The following is a 24,259-nucleotide window of genomic DNA, read 5'->3' on the forward strand; positions in this document are numbered from 1 at the left end:
GAAACAGGCTCCAGGCTCTGAGCCATCAGCCCAGAGCCCGACACGGGGCTCGAACTCACGGACCGCGAGATCGTGACCTGGCTGAAGTCGGACGCTTAACCGACTGTGCCACCCAGGCGCCCCTGAAGAGCTCCATTCTTAAATATGCAAGAATAAGAGACAAAGTATCAAAATAAGAGGAAATATCTCAGTCGAGCAAGACTTAGAATTAACCCCTCAAAAGTGATATGGGATCTGGACCTAAAGTTCTATTACACAAGCCTTTTGCTAGAACCTGGAGCCAGGCTAACTTCTTCTTCTTTTTTTTTTTTTTAACGTTTATTATTGAGAGAGAGAGACACAGAGTGTGAGCAGGGGAGGGGTAGAGAGAGGGGGAGACATAGAATCTGAAGTAGGCTCCAGGCTCTGAGCTGTCAGCACAGAGCCTGATGTGGAGCTCGAACTCACAAACTGCGAGATCATGACCTGAGCTGAAGTCACTTAACCAACTGAGCCACCCAGGTGCCCCCAGGCTAACTTCTTTATAATTGTGATTCCTACTATCCATTGACTGACTGTTTTCTCTTGGAAACTAATCTACCTCTGGGATCATGCCATTGGTTTTATAGGAAGAGGAACCTCGAGGGATAATGAGTACAGGAAAAAAAGAGCCCAAGGCTTAATCATAGAGGGTTGACTCTCTGAATGTTCTCTCTTCCTGGTCTGGGTTCTAGTCAGCCTCCTCTACCTGGTCATCATGAACACTCATGACATTCTCACCCCATGGCCATTACCAGCCTTGGGTCATCCATGTCCTCTAGCTCTGTTTCCACTCCTAGGCCTTGAACTGCTGCTATAGAAACTTTGGAAATCTGCAGAACCTGAATCATGGCAAGTTCTATCATTCTACCAGCAGAGCCAGATTTCTGAAGCCTTGGTATGGCCCTACAGTTGTTTCCAATCCAGTCACTCAGTGTGTCCCCAACCCCCTCCCTCCAGAGGACCTCTCTTCCCCTTTAATGAGGCTGCTATACTTGAATTGTTACACCTGCACCACCTCCCCTTCAGACCACCCGTTTACAGAGAGAGCATTTCTCTTTGTTCTGAAAAGAAAGTCTTCCCCTAAATTCTCAGTTTAGACTCCTCCTGCCTTCTCACTCCTAATTCATCCTCCTTAACTCTGATTTCTGTCCTCAAATCCATTTCTGTATCTCTAATTGCCTATGGGACACATGTGCTGTCATCACATCACCAAGTCCCCATACTCAACAATTCCCCAGACAGAAGGTGTCATTCCCTCAACCCTCCTCCAACATCACCAACACCAACGCATTCCCTCATGTCCCTTTTTCCTTCACAGATATTGGGTTACCACAAAGTGATGAGTAAGAGAGGAAGGCCAGGAACACTGCAGATATGTGGCCCCTCATGGTCAAGCCCCTCAACCACAGGCAGCAACTGCTTCCCTTCAGACTTCTAGTAATTGGATGAAAGTAAAAAAGGCTAGTTTGGGCCAGTGTGAGTCTGGTACTCTGCTTCCTGAACTCAAGTGCATTCAAAAACTGGTACACCAATTCTGATCAACTTCAGAACCAGCATTCTTTCTGGGATAGCTCACTGAGATTAAAATAAACATTGATCATTAGAAACCTCATGAGTAGGTTCAAAGTCTAATTTCATTTTATAGAGAGCATCTAGGAGATTTCCAGGCTGCTAAATTTAAATATAAATCATTGTATGGGTTTTTTTTTTTTTTTACAAGTAGAGGTAGTGATGAATAAATTTTGATTAGACTAATACTTTTTTTTTTTTTTTTTAAAGGCAGCACAGTCACAGCTACAATAGGTTAGGGATTTTCTAGTCGGTCACAGTGGTTTGTTAGGATTGGGTCTAAAACCCCTTTTGTAAACCCAGGGATTACTAATCGGCACTTGTTTTCCCAGCCCTGGTGGTTAACTGCTCATTTGGCAACATGCCAACATGGTTAATCACGGTCCTGGCTTCCTAAATCTCCATGTTTTTAACAAGAGCCTTCATTTCCTGGGCTAAGCTGCTCCAAAGTGTTTGATAACTGAGGCGTAAAGAATGAGTTTTCAGAGAGATGAGATATTTCCTGACCAGGTGGCTGGAAAAGTGTAGCTGTCAGTCCTATCTCATATGTTCTAGTCGTCAGATTTTGATTACAAAAAGAAGGCCTCACTGAGTTGTAGGATGGGAAAATGGAAGCTTCCTGTTTTCCCAGTCATTTATAGCAGTGGTTGTCAAACTCTGTTTCAGGTAAGTACATCAATATTGGCAGTTGCTGATGCCAATGTAGGCCAGAGAAACCGATTTCAAATCTTTGCATTAATCAAAAATCTTGTTACTGTTCTCTTTGGTTAATCTAAAAATAAGGAAATGTAAATTTACATTTTTTTAATTTCCACTAGTAAATACTGCTTAATACTAGTAAAAACTTCCTGTGAAGTTTTATTTTTTAAAAGGAGACCCTTGTATTAAAAAAGTTGGAAAATGCCGAGAGGTCAACGTGATAGAGGATGCTTGCTTAGTGAAAGGCAATATTCCCTGCCTGAGAAATTTTAAGGGTTAATTTTACATAAGAGCATTTAGCACCATATTTGGTACAAAGATTAGTAAAGTCTAGTGGGAGGGAGGGAGGAAAGAAGGAAGTTAGTTAATGAGTGACTTAGTTAAAAACTGCTATGCCAGATATCTTTGGTTTACCTCTCCAGATTCACTTTTCACCCTTCTCCACCCTACTTTCTGCCTAGAGGTTGACCATATGGACATATCCCCGGAGCTCCCTTGCCTTGGTCTCCAGTTTGTTTGGGCCAATAGGGAGTCCTACTGGAAGCCCAGAAGGCAGAATTGGGGTAGGGAGAGGTCAGCGTTTTACTCCCCTGGCCCTCCATTAGGCTGGTTGTATTCCTTCACCAAAGCTCACTGCTCCTCTGAGGCAACCTCTATACACACTCCCCTTTGGGTTCTGATATCAGTGTTCTCCCCTTGTCTCCATGAGGCTGGGTGGTATGATATTGTGATTTATTATATATATGTATATGTACATGTATATGGATATGTACATATATAACATATATGTATTTGTATATACATATGCCTATGTATATAATATATCATTTTTGGTCTTTGGGAGGGAAGAGGGGCTGGAGATTGAATTCAGTCCCCAATAGCCAGTGATTTAATCAAGCATGCCTGTGTAACAGAGACTTCATAAAAACCCAAAATAAAAGGATTTGGAGTATTTCCAGGTTGGTGAATCAGCACTTCGCTTCCATGTGCCGCTGAGCTGGGCCCCAAACTCCATGCGGACAGAAGCTCCCTTGTTTGATATTTCCCCCTATGTATCTCTTTACCTGGCTATTCATTTGCATCCTTTAATATGCTTTGTAATAACCCAGTAATCTAGTGAGTAAACTGGTTGACTGAGTTCTGCGAGCTGCTCTAGCAAATTAATCAAACCCAAGGAGGGGATTGTGGGAACCTCGGATTTATAGCCAATCAGTAGAAGCACAGGTAACAAACTAGACTTGTGATTAGCATCTGAAGTGGGGCAGTTTTGTAGGACTGAGCTTTAACCTCTGCAATCTGATGTTATCCCTTGGTAGCCGGTGTCAGAATTGAGTTGAATTGTAGGACACTCTGCTGGTGGTGAAGAATTGCTTGGTGGCATGGGGAAAACACCCACACATTGGAATCAGTACCAAAATCCTTAGATGGTAACAGCCCCACTGCAAGTAACTCCAGGTTACTGCATAATCTTTTTTGGTTCCCTTGGCCTGCCCACATTTTTGTAAATAGACCTCTTGTAAATGAGCTCTTAATGAATTATTCTAACTAAGGGTTGCCATTTGTTCCTGTTGAACCCCAACTGATGCAGTGAGTGGCTGTGTATTCTTTGTTTGACCCTCCAAAACTATTCTTCCTTCTCTCCCAAGCCCCCTGCCACGTCCTACATCCCTGGAAACAGATCCCTGGGAACCTCCAGTTGGATTTGGCCAATGGGAACCACCATCAGGAGATTGGAGAGCAGGAGGAAAGCGAGTGGGTGATTTATCCCCTGCCGGGTTTCGGTTTGGCAATTGTGTTCCTCTACTTAAGAGCACAGCTGCTGCCAGGCAGCCTCTGTACCAGGGCTCAGCTTTCACCAGGTCTGTCACTTTGCCCTTCCAACTCTATGGGATAGTAGCAGCTCCCCATTGTGACTCGTCCCTGAATGCTTCACCATGTCTTGTTGGTTCCCATAACTCCAGCCTATTGTTGTGAAATAATCCTTTCATTAAACTCTCCTCAGTTATACTTAGAGTGTGTCACCTCTTCCTTGCCAGGACCCTGACTGCATTTTAAAATCCACTGACTGGATAGTGAATTTTAATACTTGTGGCATTATATGCAGATTAGAGTTTTATTCGCTGCCAGTGATTCATTTTTAAAGAAGTCTTAGTAAAGCTACGAGATTATTTAAATTCAGACAAGCAGCAAAGACAGTGTTTTCCCTTTTTGCCCTTTTATCACTCAACATGGGAAAGTTCACAGAGCAGAAAAAAAAACCCACTTTATTAATTGGTTCTTTGTCCAGCCCAGGCAGGGTGTATAGCCAGGATAGAAGCAAGATGACAGCACAGGGGTGTAAAAAACTTGCAACTGAAGAATTCATAACATGGAGCAAACAGAGCAGTAAATCTTCAACTATAGAGTATCTATACTAAAGGACATCTCATAGATTTAAGCTCCAAAGGAACTTAACCAATAACATTTCACTCTTGAAAATTTGGTAAGTCAACTACCTCCATGGACAGGAGCGTGAGTTTCTCAGTTGAGAACTTGGAAGACATGGATGTGAGAAGTAAGAAGTAACAGAGGATATGTCACGGCTCCATGGTCCATGATTCCTAAGATACTCCAAGTGAAAGCACCTGTTCTGTATTAAACAGCTTTTAAGAACATTGGCCTGTCTCCCCTGAGCACCATCACTTAACAAGTTAATGCAATGCAATATTTACTGAGAGCCCACTCTGTATGAGGCACTGTACTAGATATTGTGGATACAGAAATGAATGAGCATGGCATATGATGACACTGGTGACTCCAAATCAAAGCGGACTATGACAACTACACAAACATGTAAACATGAGCGACTAGGGAGTATGAAGTGGTCCTGTTGCATCCTTTTATCTAACATTAATTCCTCAGGCTGCAGTTCAAGCCTAAGTCCATTTCATTTCTAAGAAGAGATGGATAGCAGCTATTCACTATCTTTCACGTAATTGCATCTCAAAGGGTAATTTAACGATGACTTCACCTCCTTGCTCTCAATCCTGCCTGCTAATCCATCTTCATTATTCCAGTGTGAAGGTCCCAGGTCTTCTATATTACAAGCATATTTTTTTCGGCATCCAGATGCCAGAGAAGCATCCAAAGCTTCGAGTTGGAGGTGACCACATTTCAGGGTGTAGAGGGATAATGACCAGAGTTCATTATTGCTGCCCATTGCAGGAATGCTCTTTCACCTATCAACACCCAGGAAATGGCAATATTTTTAGGCTCACATCGATCTAAATGGAAGAGATTACTTGTGTCTGAAGCAAAGAGCCCAGGACTATGATTGTTCCAGGTCTTGCCTAGTTACCCTAAGGTCCAAGGGGATTTGAGTAGCCCATTCACTGCTAGTCACTGGAATCTCTGGTCTGAAGAAAGAAGTCCAAACTGCTAAGGCTGGTGTGTCAGGTAACACATCCAGACAGCACTCTGGATGGTGGCGTTATTGTCTGGTTTTGTTCACTCTGGACACTGAACTCTTCTCTGCCCAGTAGAGATATCTACATACAAAACCATACCCAGAGGGGTTCCTTAACTTTGGAACGTATGAAGGTCGCAAAAGATGTTGACCAAAGCCATACTCTGAAATGAGAACTCTATCACATTCAGCTAACTGCAAAGGCAATCTATAATGGGTTGTTCTATTTATCTCTAGTTAATCCTCACTAAGACACTGGTAATAACCTTTAACAGTATTCCTCTGTGTGCTTCACTGTTTGATTCCTAGAGTGTCTGTGCTGGGATGTTCACCTTTTACCTCAGGTTGTTATAGCTTTGGTGGATCATCCCTAGCTTCTGAACATTAGCCTCAGGAATGGTTGATCTTAGGCAAATCTGTCTCTGGACTTTCTTGGATATGCAGTACCCCTGGGAGATTGCATTATTTGGATTGCATTATAATGGGGGAGGGGGTAGGAAAGAGTGGATTAAACTTCTTTTGTCTTGAAGGATTACTTCTTCTTTGGAGTAGGCTCTGAAAATAAGTCCCCCATTGCATAAATGCTAGGTTACCATGACATTCCCGGTGTAACACCATTACCCCTCTTGGTGATAATAGTCCAGACGTTATTGCCAGACTTAGTCACCCAGGCCAGGCCCTCATCAACTGGATATTGTTCATCTTTCCCTTTCTCTCTACTGCCTACCATGTATCCTGTTCTCTGGCCACAACTACATTCTTAATTCTTCCTGCATATATTATTCCTTTTCAGCCTTTGTATTCTTTCTGTGAAAAACAAAAAAGCCTAAAACCTTCCCCAATTTGACTTCCTGGTAGACATCTACTCATCAAGGTCTATGAATCCTTCCCCAGCTCCCTGGTGGAGTAAATTCATTCCGTCCTTTTATGCTCACCTTATAATGCACATACTTCCTTTTCCATAGTATTTATCATGATGAATTACAATTATAGTTATTTGTCTATCTCCTCTCCCACCCTCATGAGACTGTTGATCCTTGAGACTTGCAATGGTGTCTTATGCAGCTAGGTATTCACAATGCCTGGCACATACCAGGTATGGAGAAGATGCTCTCCAACGTCAAATGAATGATTGTAGCACGGGCAATTGCTTCCAGCAATCCTGGTAAAACTCTTCCCTGACTGGCAGAGGCAGAGATTCTAGTGAAATGGAAACTTTGAATACATTCCTGAAATTTTGTGTCAAGGTTTTTAAAATTTGCACAAGAATCTGTGACTTATTCCATGCCTGGATGTGCACACATAGATAATGGCATGTGATGATGATGATAGTTCTTTGACAATAGATACTGTTTTCCTCTGCTTGGAACAACTCTCTTATGCCCATTCCAAGTCAGTCACTTCCAAATATCTGAACTTCCTGTCATATGGTACTATATAATGATGGTCTATTTATTGAACCGACTTCTCCTTTAAACTGCAAATCCAGGGGCGCCTGGGTGGCGCAGTCGGTTAAGCGTCCGACTTCAGCCAGGTCACGATCTCGCGGTCCGTGAGTTCGAGCCCTGCGTCAGGCTCTGGGCTGATGGCTCGGAGCCTGGAGCCTGTTTCCGATTCTGTGTCTCCCTCTCTCTCTGCCCCTCCCCCGTTCATGCTCTGTCTCTCTCTGTCCCCCCCCCCCAAAAAAAAAAAGTTGAAAAAAAAAACCTGCAAATCCATGAAAAGAGAGTATGTGTCAGTATATTTATCACTGTGTCCTCAGTCTTACAGGATGCCTAATGCAAAATCCATGCTAAGTAGATTTTGAATGAGTGAATGAATGATGGAATGAATGAATGAAGTGAGCTATCCTTAATGACTTAGCTAGGGATCTTGAAGATAAGGGTAACTAAAATTTACCCAATAGAGCTTCAATAATATAGATCCAGCTCCTTTGAAAGTTAGTAGAGTGACGCAGGAGAACAAGATAAATTTGGCAATGCCTAAGAACCAAGTAAGAGAGAAGACACTAAGTTGGTGTAGATTACTGTAGCAAACCCTGAAAAAATTTTCCCTCCTGACTTTTATATACTTAAATGAAAGCCTCTTACAATGATTTTAATGATTCATGTGTGTTGCATCACATACCTTAGTAGGCAGGAATATTTTTACTGTTTTACTCATCAGAGTGCTTTCCCAAGGCAGCTTTTTGAGAGTAACAGAATAGCTTTGATGGTGCGATACTCAGTCCTTCACTGCTCCATAATGATATTGCTGGAAGGGGAAAGGTTTTTTTACCATTAGGTCCCATAGAAGATGGTTTGCCTTTCATTTGGGAACAACCGTTTCAGATTGGAAGGTTAGGGACAGACAATTCAGAGAAATAATACAAGTGGGTGATGCATATCAGAAAAGTGTGCTCCCACCATTTGTTGCCTGATGGGCAAAAAGTAAAAGGAATTCTGATAAATGGTGTTATAAATATTCATGATGTTACAACAAAATATGGGGAAATGGATTCTCTCATACCCTATGTAGAGCAGACTATAGATTGGTACAGGCTTTTTTTTTTTTTTTTTGAGACCAAGCTTGAAAATATAAAGATTTTATCAAAATTTAATGTGCCTCTTCTTTCATCCAGCAATTCCACTATAAGAATCCATCCTACTGATATACTCCTATACGATGGCTTTGTATAGGTATGATAGTAGTGTTGCAACTTTTTTAAAGGGTAACCATGTGACCTTTCGATGTAAAGAACTCTGGGGCACTTGAGTGGCTCAGCGGGTTGAGTGCCTCTGACTCTGGATTGAGGCTTAGGTCATGATCCCAGGGTTGTGAGATCGAGCCAGCCATCAGGCTCCACGCTGAGCATGGAGCCTGCTTGAGATTCTCTCTCTCTCTCTCTCTCTCTCTCTCTCTCTCTCTCCCCCTCTCTCCCTCTCCCTCTGCCCCTCTCCCCAACTTATGCTCTCTCTCTCAAATAAAGTTAAAAATAAATAAATAAATAAATAAATAAATAAATAAATAAATAAATAAAACTTTAAAAATAAATAAATAAAATATGTGTAAAGAGCTCTGTACACACAGGTTGGGCCAAAGATAAGAGCCTGAGAAGTCCTATTAAGAAGTGTGGGCTTTTTCCAGAGGGCTATGGGGAGCCATAAAGAGTTTTAGGGAGCATAATCTGTAGAAAGAGGAACCACCTTCCGGACAGCTTTAGCACTATCTTACAGCCAAAAGAAATATTGACGTCGCCAAATTATTGACTATATTGAAAATCTCGATTGAAACCTCCCAAATAGGCATCCAAGGGATTCCACTTGTCAGACACAGCGAAACTTCTTCAGATCCTTTCCCTCTATATCTTTCTCATCTCTCAACTTACAGCAGCACCAATACCTCCACACTTTTCCTCTCATTCTCACGCAACTCCCCCATATTCTTCTAAATTCATTCTACAATTAAAAATTCCAAATGTGTATCAGGGATTTTTTTTTTACTTTTAAAATACTCATTTTTACTTTATATGAGTCCATTTGGTTTATCATGATTATAAATATAATCAATATTATTTTTTAGTGCAGTGGCTTCTTTCTTCCCCTTGGTCTTTTCTTTGTTGTCTCTTTTCACACTCTGTATTAGTTTTCTATTGTGTAAGAAATGATCACAAACTCAGGGGCTTAAAATAACAGTTATTGTCTTCAGGTTTCCTTGGCCAGGAGTCTGGGCATGGCTTAGCAGGATCCTCTACTTAGGGTCTCACAGGGCTGCAGTCAAGGTGTCTTTGGGGGGTCATGGTCTCATTCAAGATTCAGGTTCCCCTCCTAATTTCATGTGATTGTTGATAGAGCCCCTTTCCTGTGGCTGTAGAACTCATGGAGCACTTCTACAAGGCTCGCAGGAGAAATAGTCTCAGCTGCTTCCCACATCTCTGATCTCAGGGAAGCCCTAAGCCCTCTTTTTAAAGAGTTGACTTAAGGGGTGCCTGGGTGGCTGAGTCGGTTAAGCATCTGACTTCAGCTCAGGTCATGATCTCACGGTTTATGGGTTTGAGCCCTGAGTCAGGCTCTGAGCTGTGTCAGGCTCTGGGTTGACAGCTCGGAGCCTGGAGCCTACTTCAGATTCTGTGTCTCCCTCTCTCTCTGCCCCTCCCCTGTGCATGCTCTGTCTCTTTCTGTCTCTCAATAATAAATAAACATTAAAAAAAAAAAGTTGACTTGATTAAATCACGCTCTTACAGGATAGCATCCTTTTTGATGAACTCAAAGCCAAACCTAATCACACCTTCAAAAATCCCTTCACTTTTGCCACCTAACATAATCACAGAAGTGCTATCCTACCAGATCCACAGGTTCCACTTACACTCAAGGGGAGGGGATTATTTAGGTGGCAGTCATTACTGCCTAACACACCCTTCCCCAACATCATTTCCTATTGCTGCTGTGACACATTGCCACAAATGCAGTAGTTTAAAACAGAAGTTTTTTCACTTACAGTTCTACAGGCCAGAAGTTGAAATGAGTCTTATGTGGCTAAAATCAAGGTGTGAGCAGGGCTGGTTCCTTTTGGAGGTTCTAGAGGAGAATCTATTTCTTGCATTGTCCAGCTTCGGGTAGCTACCAGCCTTCCTTGGCTTGTGGCTGCATCACAGCAATGTCATTGTCAATGCCAATGCCTTTTCCTCTTCTATCCTTCTCATCTCATGCCTCCCTCTTATAATGACCCCTGTGGTGACATTGGATGACATTGTGGTGATAATCTAGGATAATTTTCCCACCATGAGGTCCATAATTTGATCACTCCTGTGAAGTTCCATTTGCCTTGTAAGGTAATACTCACAGGTTCTAAGGATTAGGTCATGGACATCTTGAGGGGCCATTAGCCTATCATACCTCCCCTCCCAACCATACTTATAATCCATGTTTTAATGCCTTATGTTATCTTTAGTTTTCCATGCGTATTTTGCATACACACAAACATATATTCTCATACACACATACACGTACTGGAAGGTTTGGGTGATTTTTAATGGAAATCGTTTGTGTTATATATACTTTTCTTCATTTTTCTTTTCTCTACAAATCTCATGAAAATCCCTACATGTTATCTGATTTAGCTCTAATTTATTTTTTTTCAAATTTGCAGCATACCTTCCCACAGGGTCCATGATTCAATCATTCTTTTATGGATAGTTGTTCCTTCTGTTTCCAGTTGTGTTTTCATTGGTTTTGATTTTGTCATATACACAATCTGCAATAAACATCCTCGTACATAGATATCCTCATATCTTCATTCTGTTATTGCCCAAGATAGGCGCCCAGGAGTGGAACTACTAAATAAAGCAAAGACTATTTATATTTATTATTTTAGTACATGCGGCCAGATTGATTTTCTGAAAAGTCTGTAACCACTCACATTTTTACCACCAGTGTTTGAGTATCCTGTCCACTTCATCCCTGAGAGTATGTATGATTAGTCTCTTTAATGGTTGCTCGTCTGATACGTTACTTTAGATTTCCGTGCTTAAGGGTATATACACAGCTTTCCGTTTGTTTTGTATGTTCACAATTTGGATTTGCTCTTTTGTGAATTGATTCTTCTTAACACTTTTCCACCTAGTTGTTTGATGATTTCTTGTCAATCTGTAAGAACTCTGTGAATATTATAGTATTGGCTAAGTTAATACCAGTTGTTGCAACGAACACTCACATCGTGGTTTCACACAAGGGAGGTTTGTTGGCAATGGGATGGGGCACTCCGCTCCGCAGTCATTCAGAGATGCAGGCTGTTAAGCGCCCTGCTATCTCCCGCAGTGGTTTCCCAGGTCACCTTGGCTGTCCTGCCAGGATATAGGGGAGGAGAAAACAGCTCACACATGGGAGGCTGGGCCCGAAGGAGTGTCCTCACCTCTGCTCATGTCTCTCTGGCTGGTACCTAGGGGCCCGGCCATACCCTACAGGAAGGTTGAGAAATGTAGTGTACATGGAAGCCCTTGGGGGCAGAGTGGGGAGTGAGGAGTGGGTTCCAAAGGGACACCAAGAAACCTTCAGGGATGATGAATATTTCTTTACCTTGATTGTGGCGATGGTCTCACAGGTATTATACATAGGGCAAGGCTCATCAAACTACATTTTAAACAAGTGTGGCTTATCATACCTCAATTGTACCTCAATAAATAAAGCTGTAAAAATATAATAGAGGAAAAAAGTATGTCCCTTGAAGAAAAGGAATCAGCTTTGTGAACAGCTCGCCAGTCTCTCTTATAGTTACATGTATTTATGAATATTTTCCAGATTTGCCATTTTTACCCAAACAGATCTTTTGGGGTGGGGCAAGTGTCAAGAAGGTCTTGACAAGTGTGAAGAAGTGTCAAGAACATGACTTTATCAAGAAGGTCTCCCTCGCCCTTAGATTATGCTTTCAATTTCCTAGGTTTTCTTGCAAGATTATTTTTTTTAGTGTTTATTTATTTTTGAGATAGAGAGAGAGCAAGCAGGGGAGGTCAGAGAAAGAGGGAGACACAGAATCCAAAGGAGGCTCCAGGCTCTGAGCTCTCTGCACAGAGCCTGACGAGGGGCTCGAACTCAAGAACCGTAAGATCATGACCTGAGCCAAAAGTCGGACACTTAACTGACTCAGCCACCCAGACACCCCTATTGCAAGATTCTTAAAATTAATCTTTGATTTTATTCTCTTTTTCTTGCTGGTTTGATGAATTTTCTGTCCAGTCCATTTTACTTTCCTGTGTTAATATGGAAATTCTAATATTCATTTATATCCTGTTAACAGGCACCTTCTCTACTCCTGTGCTCATGATAAGACATCTTCTCTGCTAATCTGAAAACAAGCCAGCAATTATCCCCACGGGATAAACTCTAAAATAGTTCTGAATGCACATGTTTCCTCCTCTCCCCTCTGTCTTCCCCAGATGAGACCTTGGCAGGGTTACCACTTCCCCTCACCACCCCAGTGTCCGGGACTTGCTGAGCTCATTCAGTGTTTTCGGTTACAGTAATAAAATGGCCTTTGTGTCCTGCTGCTTCTGTTGTAAAACGTCTTGTTTCACACTCACATATTCCCAGAGAATGTTTCATTACGTCAATAGCCAATATTTATTGAATGCTTACTATATGTCAGGCACAGTTTGAGAAGTTTACATGTATTAGATCACTTAACTTTTACACCTTTATAAGGCAGGGACTATCATTATCCCTGCTTTACAGATGAAGAAACTGAGGCATAGAAAAATTAAAGAACAATTTCACACAACCAGGAAGGGGTAGAGCCAAAGATTCAGGCCCAAGGGGTCACCCTGAGAGTTTATGCCTGTGGTATAGGAACCAGCAGCATAGACACCACCTGGGAATTTGTTAGAAATGCAGAATCTCCGATCTCCACCCCAGACGTGCTGAACTGGAATCTGCATTTTAACAAGATCCTCAGGTGATGTACATTAGAGTTAAGAGATTCTGTTCTTCGCCATAGTGGGGGTCAGTGAATTACATGGGATCTCTATGCTCTGAATTCTGGCACGTCCATAAACACCCTCGCCCACTGAGTTAAGTGAATGAGAACTTGGGGAGAGGATTCTTGGGCTGCTGTTTTGCCTCCTAGTTGTCTATACGGCCAATGAGAGGTGCTATGGGCGTCTTACTCATTTTCTTTTGTAGATAACTTTTTTTGCTGTTCTAGAAGCATGTGAGATTTTTTTGAATCCTTAGAATTCAGGAATTTTAGCGGGATATGCCTAAATGTGTATGTTTTCTCATTAATCATGGCTGGAACTTGGTGAGCGCTTTCAATTTGCAGACTCAGATTTTCATTCATTGCAGGGAAATGTTCTTCGAATGTGTTTAATTACTGCCTCTCCTCCATCTGTTCCTTTAGCTCCTCTGGAGCACCTATTATTATTATTTGCTGGTTAGGTACCCTTGATGCCCCCTCCAAGTCTCTTACTCTTCCCTAATGATTTTCCTCTCTGTAATTTTTGCTCTGTGTTTTGAGATGACTCTTCAGTTTGTTTTGCCAGACCATCAGTAACTCTCCTTCAGTTTGTCTAGCAAAGTGTGTAGATGGGAAACCATGTTTTTAGCCCCAGAAAGTGTGTGTGTGTGTGTGCGCGCGCGTGCACACACACACACACACACAATTACTTGCACCTCCTGAAGTGCTCTTTCAGTGGTCAAATTTCCAGCTGTCTCTTCCAGAAGCTTGACTTTAGTGGATGTGTTCTGGTTGACCTGAGCTGCTTTCTTCTCTCCGACTGCTAGGCCACCTGGGAGGTGTGTCTGTCGCTTTTGTTCACTCCCTGAAGATCTTATCTGGTTGTGCGGTGGTCTTCGGGGAAGCATCTCTGCAAGATGGAGCAGTCTTTTCTCCTATGAGGCTACAGTATAGAAGGCCCCTCGTAGATCACCTGGAGGAAGCATGTTTGCTCCCCCAGAGTCCTGCACTCTCCTAGCCTCTGGAGGAAGGAGGACTTTGCCTACTGGGTCAGTTTCCTTTAGGTCTCTTGGGAACCAAAGAAATGTGACCCACTTATGTAGGACCAAAATCATTGACCCCATCGGGCCACCGACCTCTGAGGCCAAAGACTTCACAGGCTTCCTTGCTTCGCACAAAGCTCCCAGGGATGGAGATTGTGGGCAAAAAGGATTATCCAGCTGGCCTCCCCTGTCACCAAAATACAAAATTCTCTTTGCTGGAATTTTTACAAAACCTAGAGCCTCCTAAAGCTGTTTGTCTCAGGAGAGGCAGACAGATTGCAGTTAAGAGTAGAGAAGAAAGGAGCCACGTCCTCTTCCTTCAGCTTCTCGTAATCCCATCTGCGCTCATCTTTGCCATGTTGTTCATGGCAAAACTACTCGAAATAACCAACCAAAAGGAAAATGACTAAACAGACTACAGGACCTCCATACATAAAACGCCGTCTCTAAAAGGAATTTGTAAAATAACGTTCATGACGCATAGTACAAAGGGAGAACCAGAAGCTTTAGAACGTAATGAATTCTATGATCCCATTTTAGAAATACTCTCTGTGTACATATATACACTAAGATTTTTTGATTGCAGGTAACAAAAGCTAGCTTTGTCTAGCTTGAGCAAAAGAGAAGATAAAATTATGTTTTGGATGAGTGTTGAGATAGCTAATGGATTGGTGGCTAATGTTGGACCGCTTAGGTTCAGGAATGGGAAAGAAATGAACCAGAACCATATCTTCTCCTCAGTATACAGATCTCTTCTACCACTGAAGTGGTCCAGCTCCCAACTCCCGGACTCCCTGATACTCCATGAGACAGAGATAATGTCACCGTCTTGGCTTAGATCGCATGTCCATTCTGGGATCAATTAGCCATGTCCGGGAAGGGCAGAAAATGTGTGGAATATTCCACAGACTCACCTTTCCATATCTTGAGTCATTCTCAAAGAGAAGAACGCTACCAGAGGCCTAGCAATCACCACACAAGGATTCCAAAATGTTTTATAAACACATGCATGCACACGCGGCCGCACGGGCACACACCCACATACACACACGCACACACACATCGAAATAACTATCATACTGTTACTTCTAAAGGATTGGGATAGATATGTGGAAGGGATGAGAATGGCAAACTTTTTCTCTTGTTCTTAAAATACTTTAATAATCTTAGAATTTTACAGTGAACACTATTACATAAAATGGAAGGAAAAATGAAGAAAGGCAAGCAGGCAGGTAGGCTCTCCACTTGGCTTAGGTTTCTCATAGTTTGAAGGCTGGTTTCAAGAGATGGGAAACGGACTCTGCTGTTTTTTTCTAAAGCCTAGAATTAAAAGTTTCAGAAAGTCACTTCTGTATTCATGGGGTAAAGTCAGTGATAAAGACAGCCCAGATTCAAGTGGAAGGCAAGTAAGTTCCACCCCTTGATGAGAGGAACAACGTACATACAGGAGGGGAAGAGTTAATGGTGGCCATGTTTGTGGACTAGCCACCACACCCATACAATGCAGTGAGACTCTGTAGACATTCTATAAATACTTGACATTGGTGATGTCACAGTTCTGGTTCCAATTCATGATAAAAGCATCTTGCCTCCTTATGTCCTAGGAAACATCCCACCCCTTCAGATTACCAGCTAGCAAATACTTCTGAACAAATCTCGGAAAATTAATTTTGATTTACCTTCTTAATTATACATTTACAATGTAGGAGCTTTTGAATCGAATGAATAAAAAGTGAGAGATCCTTTTAGCGTCCATTTGCTCCTTATCCCATTATTTATCCCACAATCTGCCCACTACCTCTTAGAAAAAAACTTCACAAATATTCTGGGTTTCTTTTTCCCCATTTACATTATACCCAGATTCCCCTATTGTTAACATCTTATATTAGTATGGTACATTTGTTATAATTAGCAAAACAATATTAGTGTGGCCGTTAAAGTCTGTAGTTTACTTTGCTTTCCTTAGTTTTTTTTTTTTATAAAGTTTTGGACTCCTGACGACTAATGAGATCGTGCGGGAGCTTTCTCACTTTTTTTTTTTTTCAACGTTTATTGTTTATTTTTGGGACAGAGAGAGACAGAGCATGAACGGGGGAGGGGCAGAGAGAGAGGGAGACACAGAATCGGAAACAGGCTCCAGGCTCTGAGCCATCAGCCCAGAGCCCGACGCGGGGCTCGAACTCATGGACCGCGAGATCGTGACCTGGCTGAAGTCGGACGCTTAACCGACTGCGCCACCCAGGCGCCCCCTTAGTTTTTTTTTTTTTTTTTAATGTTTATTTATTTTTCAACGTTTATTTATTTTTGGGACAGAGAGAGACAGAGCATGAACGGGCGAGGGGCAGAGAGAGAGGGAGACACAGAATTGGAAACAGGCTCCAGGCTCTGAGCCATCAGCCCAGAGCCCGACGTGGGGCTCGAACTCACGGACCACGAGATCGTGACCTGGCTGAAGTCGGACGCTTAACCGACTGCGCCACCCAGGCGCCCCGAATGTTTATTTATTTTTGAGAGAGGGAGAGAGTGTGCACAAGTAGGAGAGGGGCAGAGAATGAGGAGCAGAGGATCCTAAGCAGGCTCCACTCTGACAGCAAGAGAGCCTGATGCAGGGCTTGAATTCATGAACCCTGAGATCATGACCTGAGCTGGAGTCAAGACGCTTACCCAACTGAGCCACCCAGGTGCTCCCTGCTTTCCTCACTTTTTATCTCAGTTTTTTCTGTTCTAGGATCCCATCCAGGATACTACATTATATTTAAGTGGCATGTCTTTTGGCTCCTCTGGGCTATGACAATTTCTCAGACTTTCTTTGATTTTGCTGATCTTGACAGCTTTGAGAAGTACTGGTCAGGTACCTTGTACGATGCTCCGTACTGACATTTGTCTGGTATTTTTCTCATGATTATACAGGGCATGGGATTTAAGGAGGAAAACCACAGAAGAAATTCCATTTTCCTTAAGTCACAAAATTGTACATCCTATAAACAAGACCTATCAGTGTTGGTGCTGACCTTTATCACTTGGCTGAGGTAGTCCTTGTCAGATTTCTCCACTGTAAAGTTACTCCTCTCTTCTGACTCCCCTTCCACAGTGTGCCCTTTTTAAAAAAATTTTTTTTAACGTTTATTTATTTTTGAGACAGAGAGAGACAGAGCATGAACGGGGGAGGGTCAGAGAGAGAGGGAGACACAGAATCGGAAACAGGCTCCAGGCTCTGAGCCATCAGCCCAGAGCCCAACGCGGGGCTCGAACTCACGGACCGCGAGATCGTGACCTGAGCCGAAGTCAGCCGCTTAACCGACTGAGCCACCCAGGCGCCCCCACAGTGTGCCCTTTGTAAGGAAGTTACTCTGCATTGCCTGCACTCAGGAGAGGGAAGTTATGCTCCTCCTCCTAGACAGAAAAGTGTTACATAAATAATTTGGAACTCGTCTGCATAAGAGATTTGTCTCTTCTCTCCCTTTATTTATTTATTTATTAAATCATTTATCTATATCAGTATGGACTCATGGATATTTATTTTGTACTTTGGGCTCTAATCCAATACTACTTTATTTATTTGCTCAAATTGTTCTGGTTTTGCCCAGTGGGAGCTCTGTACTTGGCTCCTGTGTTTCTTTAACATGCCCCCAACAATGGTTGTGTTTTGTTTCTTTGAGCGCTTCCTTGCGTTCTGGCACCTCAGGACGCTCTGGGCTCATCTTGTATATTTCCTGTGCCAGTCTTAGAATTCCCTATTTTTCTGAGGAGCCCTGGTCCCTTTCATTGAAGAATTATGTCAGAAACAAAGATTCTGATGGTGAATATTCTTTTCTAAAGTGCAAAGAAAAATTCCCTAGCTTAATATGGTTTATCCCAGGCCGAGCCAGTGCCACTTAACCAATGTTGGTTGGCTGACCCTTGGCCACCTGGTTTCTTACACAGATAAAACTTATAGGAGCTTCTCCTCTCCCTTTCTTCCCGTCCAATTTATATTTTTAAAACTTCTATTTGAAGACATGTTATTTTAAAAGCTTGGAAGGTTACCTGAGTATAGTGAATTAATATGTAACTTTTGAGGAGACCTAAGGTGAGGTAGCAGGAAGAAAATTGGGCATTACAGAAACCATTTACATTTTCTGTCAAATACATCATCAACCTGCTTCAGGTTTCCTGTAGAGAGCAGATACAAATCCGTCCTACACTGCTCCTATGATTGTGTGGGGCAGTTTGACCTCATTAACACACAGATCCCTAGAATTATTCCATTTATAACATTAAAAAATGTTACATAGAAAGTTAACCTGATAAAATCAAGCAGTAAAAAGTCTAAAGAATAGTTCTTAAATAGATCCCTATGAGGGATCTAACATTAGATTAGAAATATAAGTTCTAGGGAGCACCTAGGTGGCTCAGTCGGTCAAGCCTCTGACTCTTGGTTTCTGGTCAGGTCATGATCTCATGGTTCATGGGTTCACGCCCCGAGTAGCGCTCTGCAGTGACAACATGGAGCCTGCTTGGGATCCTTTCTCTCCCTCTCTCTCTGTCCGTCCCCTATTCACGCTGTCTTTGTCTCTCTGTAAATAACTAAATAAACTTAAAAAAAAAAAAGAGGGGTGGCTGGGTGGCTCAGTTGGTTAGACATCCATCTTTGGCTTAGGTCCTGATCCTCAACATTCCCCAGTTCGAGCCCCACATTGGGCTCTGTGATGATAGCTCAGAGACTAGAGCCTGTTCTGGATTCTGTGTCTCCCAATCTCTCTCTGCACCTCCTCACTTACACTCTGTCTCCCTCTGTCTCAAAACTGAATACACATTAAAAAAATTTTTTAAATAAATACAAAGAGGGCCGCCTTGGGTGGCTCAATCTGTTGGGTGTCGGACTTCAGCTCAGGTCATGATCTTGCGGTCCCTGGATTGGAGCCCCGCATTGGGCTCTGTGCTGACAGCTTAGAGCCTGGAGCCTGCTTCGGATTCTGTGTTTCCCTCTCTCTGCTCCTCCCCTGCTTGCACTCTGTCTCTCAAAAATAAATAAACTATAGATAGATAGATAGATAGATAGATAGATAGACGTTCTAATGCAGTGGTCTGTGCCCATCATAGCATATGCCATGGCGTCTCACCATCTAATATACCACAGGATGAGGAGAACCTTATGGGACTTTTCCTGTGAAACGATCCCAGGCTTGTCATTTCTTATGTCAGTGACCATGACCTGACCTCCTCCTTTTGCTCCTATCAGGCAAACAGCCTTGGCTCTCTTTCCAGCTGACCAGGGCTGTCCTGTCACTTTCTTGTTTTTCCACCAGTATTGTCTAGGTGGTAGTGTCATCTTGCTTATGATTTGCCACACGGTGTCTTTTCCTTATTTTGGCATGCCCTCAATTTCAACTTCCTTCATGGAGCTTAAGCAGATGAAATGCAATTAGGGAATACATTCCCAGCAAGAATCTCCCATATTTTTCCTTGATTCAAATTATAAAGAAAAGAAGCACAAAATGGAAAGAATATATCCTACCCTCAGTGAAAACTAGTTTTCTTTCTTATCAGAATGTAAACAGGTGGGATCATGTGCATAAAGGCAAATAAATGGGCTTTTAAAGTCAGTAGAACTAGACTTGAATCCTGACCCAACCGTTGACTGACTGTGTGATCTTGGGCAAATTATGTACCTCTCTGAAGCTCATTTTTCTTATCTATAAAATTGGAATAATAGCATCCGATCTCACATGTGACTACAAAGTTGATTATTTAAGTCACATAATAAATGCTAGTTCCTTCCCCCTCCTCGTTTCTAAGAAGTTCTATGTGGGAGAAAATTTCTCGCAAGTTACTCAACCTTTGGTACCACCCTACAGCCAAGTATTTCTAGTCTGTAGTAGGAGGCACAGAAAGACAAAAAACATTTGCTTTAGGGCTGAGGAAACTTTGATCCCCAGAGTGCGATGACTTGACCAAGGTCAAGCCACAAAAGACTAGGATGCTATTCCAGAAGTCTTCCCGTTCATTCATGGAATATTTACTGAAAATCTATCATGTAGCACATACCATGCTAGGCACCAGAAGTATAAAACTGGAAAAGGCGTAGACTTCAGAATCTTCTAAGAGAGATTAACACATTCAGCAAACCATAATATGATGTGATGTGTGCTAATATCCCTCCTGTGGAGGAAATATAAGAGCCCAGGGCTGCTTCTGTACCAGAATATGAATGTGAAAGTCAATTGAAAGAGGCTGTAGAATGCTTCAGGTTGAATCGTAATGGAAGGGAAGTGACTTTTTACAGTTTCCCCTTACCCTAAAGCTTCATTCATTCCTCTACTCTTTCATCCAACAGGCATTTGTAGAAGACCCACTGTGTGTATGACGTTGTCCATGGAACCAAGGATGTAGACATGAACACAGTAAGATCACTGCCTCAAAACTCAGAAATTAAAGAAATGTAAGTTGACAGCTTTCTGGCTCTTTGACATGTATGCGTTTTAAAGAAATCCTAGGAATAATGTAAGCTTAAATGTGATGTGTTAACGCAGGTACTTAAAGAAAGTACCACAATGAAAACTGTATTATTTCAAACATATATCTTCAGTATAGAGGACTCTCCTCCTCTGAAATGTAGGAGGGAACGGTGATTCTTAAAAGTTGGTCAAGCTTCATATTTATTCTCTCGCTATCATGAATAAGCAGTCTGAATTGCCATGGTTGAGAATTGATTTCTAATGCACGTCAGCATCATTGCAGTTAATTTTTGAATCTCAAATCTTTTCACTGACCCTGAAATAGAAATGACAAAGTTGACATGCACACATACATATGTATATGTATCTATAGGTACATGTATCTGTGTGTATATGTATTTGTGTATAATATAGGTTATAACATATGTACACAATTATATAAATAATTTTTTTTACCAACTCGTACTAACTCAGTTAGTTTACCACTGTTAAAATGCAATCACAAAGTTATCAAATTGATGTAACAAAATCAATATCTATTAATGGGTTTTTTTGGTTTGTTTTTCCTTGCATCTTCTAAACCATTTTCTCTTAAAGTAAGCCAACTTCTCAAATGCGAGGGTGTTAGTGTCAGCACATAACAGAACTGATGGCCTAATCAATTTTTTTGCTTTTTAACATTATCTACAAGGCTTAGGTCAACATTATTTATTCATTTTTATTTGGAACCAGCTTTGTGGAACTTTACTGAAGGGATGCGAGCTACTATTTTATTTCTATAAATATCTGCTGGTAGTGGGTATAGCCTACAGGACAGAAGTGCTGCTTTCAAAGATTTATAATGACCTCAATTACAATACTTTAAAGAAAGGAAGTGGAGAGAATCATAAATACTCTATGGATGCCTTTCCTCCAAGCCTTGTTAAGGTCTCTCTTCCCCAGGACATCTCCAGTCTAGCACTCAGTCAGAAAGAAGAAGCCGTGTTCCTTCTCATAAATTCCCTTTTGCAATATCAAGAGATCGGTGATGGATGGTAAACCTGTCAAAACAATTTATGGTAGAAAAAAACTCCTTTTTAGAGCACAATGTCTCCATACAGTATTTCTGTAGCCTAATCTGAAATTATCCATTCAAGTCATGATGCCTCTCTACCTTAAGAGAATATCACAGCACACTCTAAGCTCGGATTTTAGGCCATCCAATTTTGATATAGGAAATGGTGTTTGTTAGACATAATGTCTTTTCCAGGGAAGGTTGATCACAGGAAAATCTTTCTTAAGTAAACGCTCCAGGGAATGGCAAAAATCGATTGCCTTATAAAAAAGGTCTTTCCCTAAAGGTCAAATCCACTTTCATGATAAAGTGCAGGGAGTTATTTATATAGAGTAGCTCAAAAGTAGTGAGGTATGCCATAGCTCCTGCCTCCCCCCTTTACTTATAATGACAAAGCCACATGTGAAATCTGTTCCTCTTTCTTTTTTAATTCTATTTTTAAGTAACCTGTACACGCAATGTGGGGCTCAAACTGACAACCCCGAGATCAAGAGCCACGTGCTCCATCGACTGAGCCATCCAGGTACCCCTGAAATCCATCGCTCTTGAGGCTTATGTATAAATGCAAAATAATAAAACTGCTTTCAGATCAAACTCCGTCAGAGATACTAGCACTATTGAAATGGAAGCATGAGTTCCATCTTACTTAACGTACTAGTATCTCTTAACATACTCTGTTCATCTCAGTGCACTATAATACTCTAGTACTTCCTACTGTTAAAAAAAAAAGTGAGAAAAAAATGTGACATTCATATTATTGTCTCTTTTTTCTTCTTAAATTTTTCAAAAATATTTATTTTTGAGAGAGACAGAGACAGAATGTGAGTGGTTTAGGGGCAGAGAGAGAGAGGGAGACACAGAATCCAAAGCAGGCTCCAGGCTCCGAGCTGTCAGCACAGAGCCCAACCTGGGGCTCGAACTCACGGGCCGTGAGATCATGACCTGAGCCGAAGTCGGATGCTCAACCAACTGAGACACCCAGGAGCCCCAATCTCTTTTTTTTCCTTGCATCTTCAACTCTCTTCATATTATTGCAGTTTCTGGCTCACATGCATTCCACTGAATATCGAGTAGATAAGAAAATATCTGCGTGAAATACAGAATAAGGAAATACTTCATTGAGATGTAGGTATCTTGAAGTACTCCACTAATCCTAAATGTTATTGTAATTCTTTCATTCATATTAGGGTAACAGAATAGGAGTTGAAGTAGAATAAAGTTGGCATCCTTTTGTGCCAGTTAACAGCATTTGGAAAGATTCATGCCGTACCCAGCAAGGCCTCCTACTCTGATTACTTATAAACCTATCTTTGAGGAGCAACTGCTGCCACAGATCATATGGTCTTTACAGCTTTGATTTTTTGGCTCCAAAACCAACAAGATGTTTTTTCTCATACAGAACCATCTCCTCGTGCATCATAGCAAGCCAGTGTGATATGCTCGCTACTATGCTTTTATGATGTGAGCATGCGGGGGCATTATTTTAATTCCACTCTCAGAGCCCTTCTACCTCTGAAACAATTAACAAGAGAGCAGTTGCTCAGTGACTTTCCATTTCTTTCAAATGATCACATATTGTGAGGTGTCTGGCTGGCTCAGTTGGAAGAGCATGCGACTCTTATCTCGGGGTCATGAGTTCAAGCCCCGAGTTGAGTGTAGAGATTACTAAAAAAAAAATCAACTCAAATGATCAGATTGGAATTCAAGTCGACTGACATACTTGCTCTGTGCCAGATGTTCCCATGGAGCCCTCTGAGCAGAGTGCAAGAACTTTACCACCCCAAGCCTGGGCATCCATCCCTCTTTGAAAGCCCCATTCCTATTGCCTCAGTCTTGAGCCCTGACTAAGCCTCTCTTCTGTGTCTTTACACTCAAGGTCACATCTCCTCTGACTCCTCCCAGAGGGACTAGTGTCTTCTCACCCACCGGAGACTTTAAATTCTTTGGGAAGAATAACGTACCCAGGCTGTAACCAGGACACTCAAGAGCTTCCAACAAATTTTGGAGCCCCCTAATCCCTCCATTCCACACCCCCCTGTAATCCTTACTCAATATGCAGCTGTAATTTCTTCTGGTCGTGTCTGTTCTGTCCATCCTGCTCTGGATTTCTCCTTCACACTTCTTTCCTACCTCCCTCAACAACCTTGTTCTGGTGAACAAAATCCCCCATATCCTCATTGCGTCCCTAAAGACTCCATCTGATATCCTTGAGACCAGCCTCATTTTAAAGGATATTACTTGTCCCTCAGGCTGTAGCCTGGCTAATGGAGGCTGCCTGTCCTACAAGTCCTCCAGAGTCTCTACACCATTCGCTTCCACCCTCAGGGAAGATGGGTCCACCCTATCCCTTTGAGACTCTTGCCATTTGTCCTCTGGCCCCACTTTACTGGCTTCACCAGCTGCCTTACCACTATCCTTCTCACTGAAGAGTGCTCCGGTTTTATTTCATCATGATAAGTATATTCTTTTTTTTTTTTTTTAAGTTTATTTATTTATTTTGAGAGACAGAGACAGAGACAGAGACAGAGACAGAGGGAGGGGTGGAGAGAGAGAAACCAAGCAGGCT

The 24,259-nt window shown here is 42.0% G+C and overlaps 1 protein-coding gene across 18 annotated transcripts in view; it reads left to right on the plus strand.

Moving 5' to 3' along the window:
* MED12L (mediator complex subunit 12L) overlaps positions 1–24,259 on the plus strand; it is a 699,797-nt gene that overhangs the window by 275,849 nt on the left and 399,689 nt on the right. For all 18 annotated transcript variants that reach the window (XR_007155629.1, XR_007155628.1, XM_047875167.1 and 15 more), the window contains one exon: positions 20,519–20,623. The gene's annotated coding sequence lies outside the window, so the exon portion shown is untranslated. The remainder of the gene's footprint in view (positions 1–20,518; positions 20,624–24,259) is intronic.

The sequence above is a fragment of the Prionailurus viverrinus genome, chromosome C2 (genome assembly GCF_022837055.1).
Source record: "Prionailurus viverrinus isolate Anna chromosome C2, UM_Priviv_1.0, whole genome shotgun sequence".
Taxonomy (NCBI): Eukaryota; Metazoa; Chordata; class Mammalia; order Carnivora; family Felidae; genus Prionailurus; species Prionailurus viverrinus.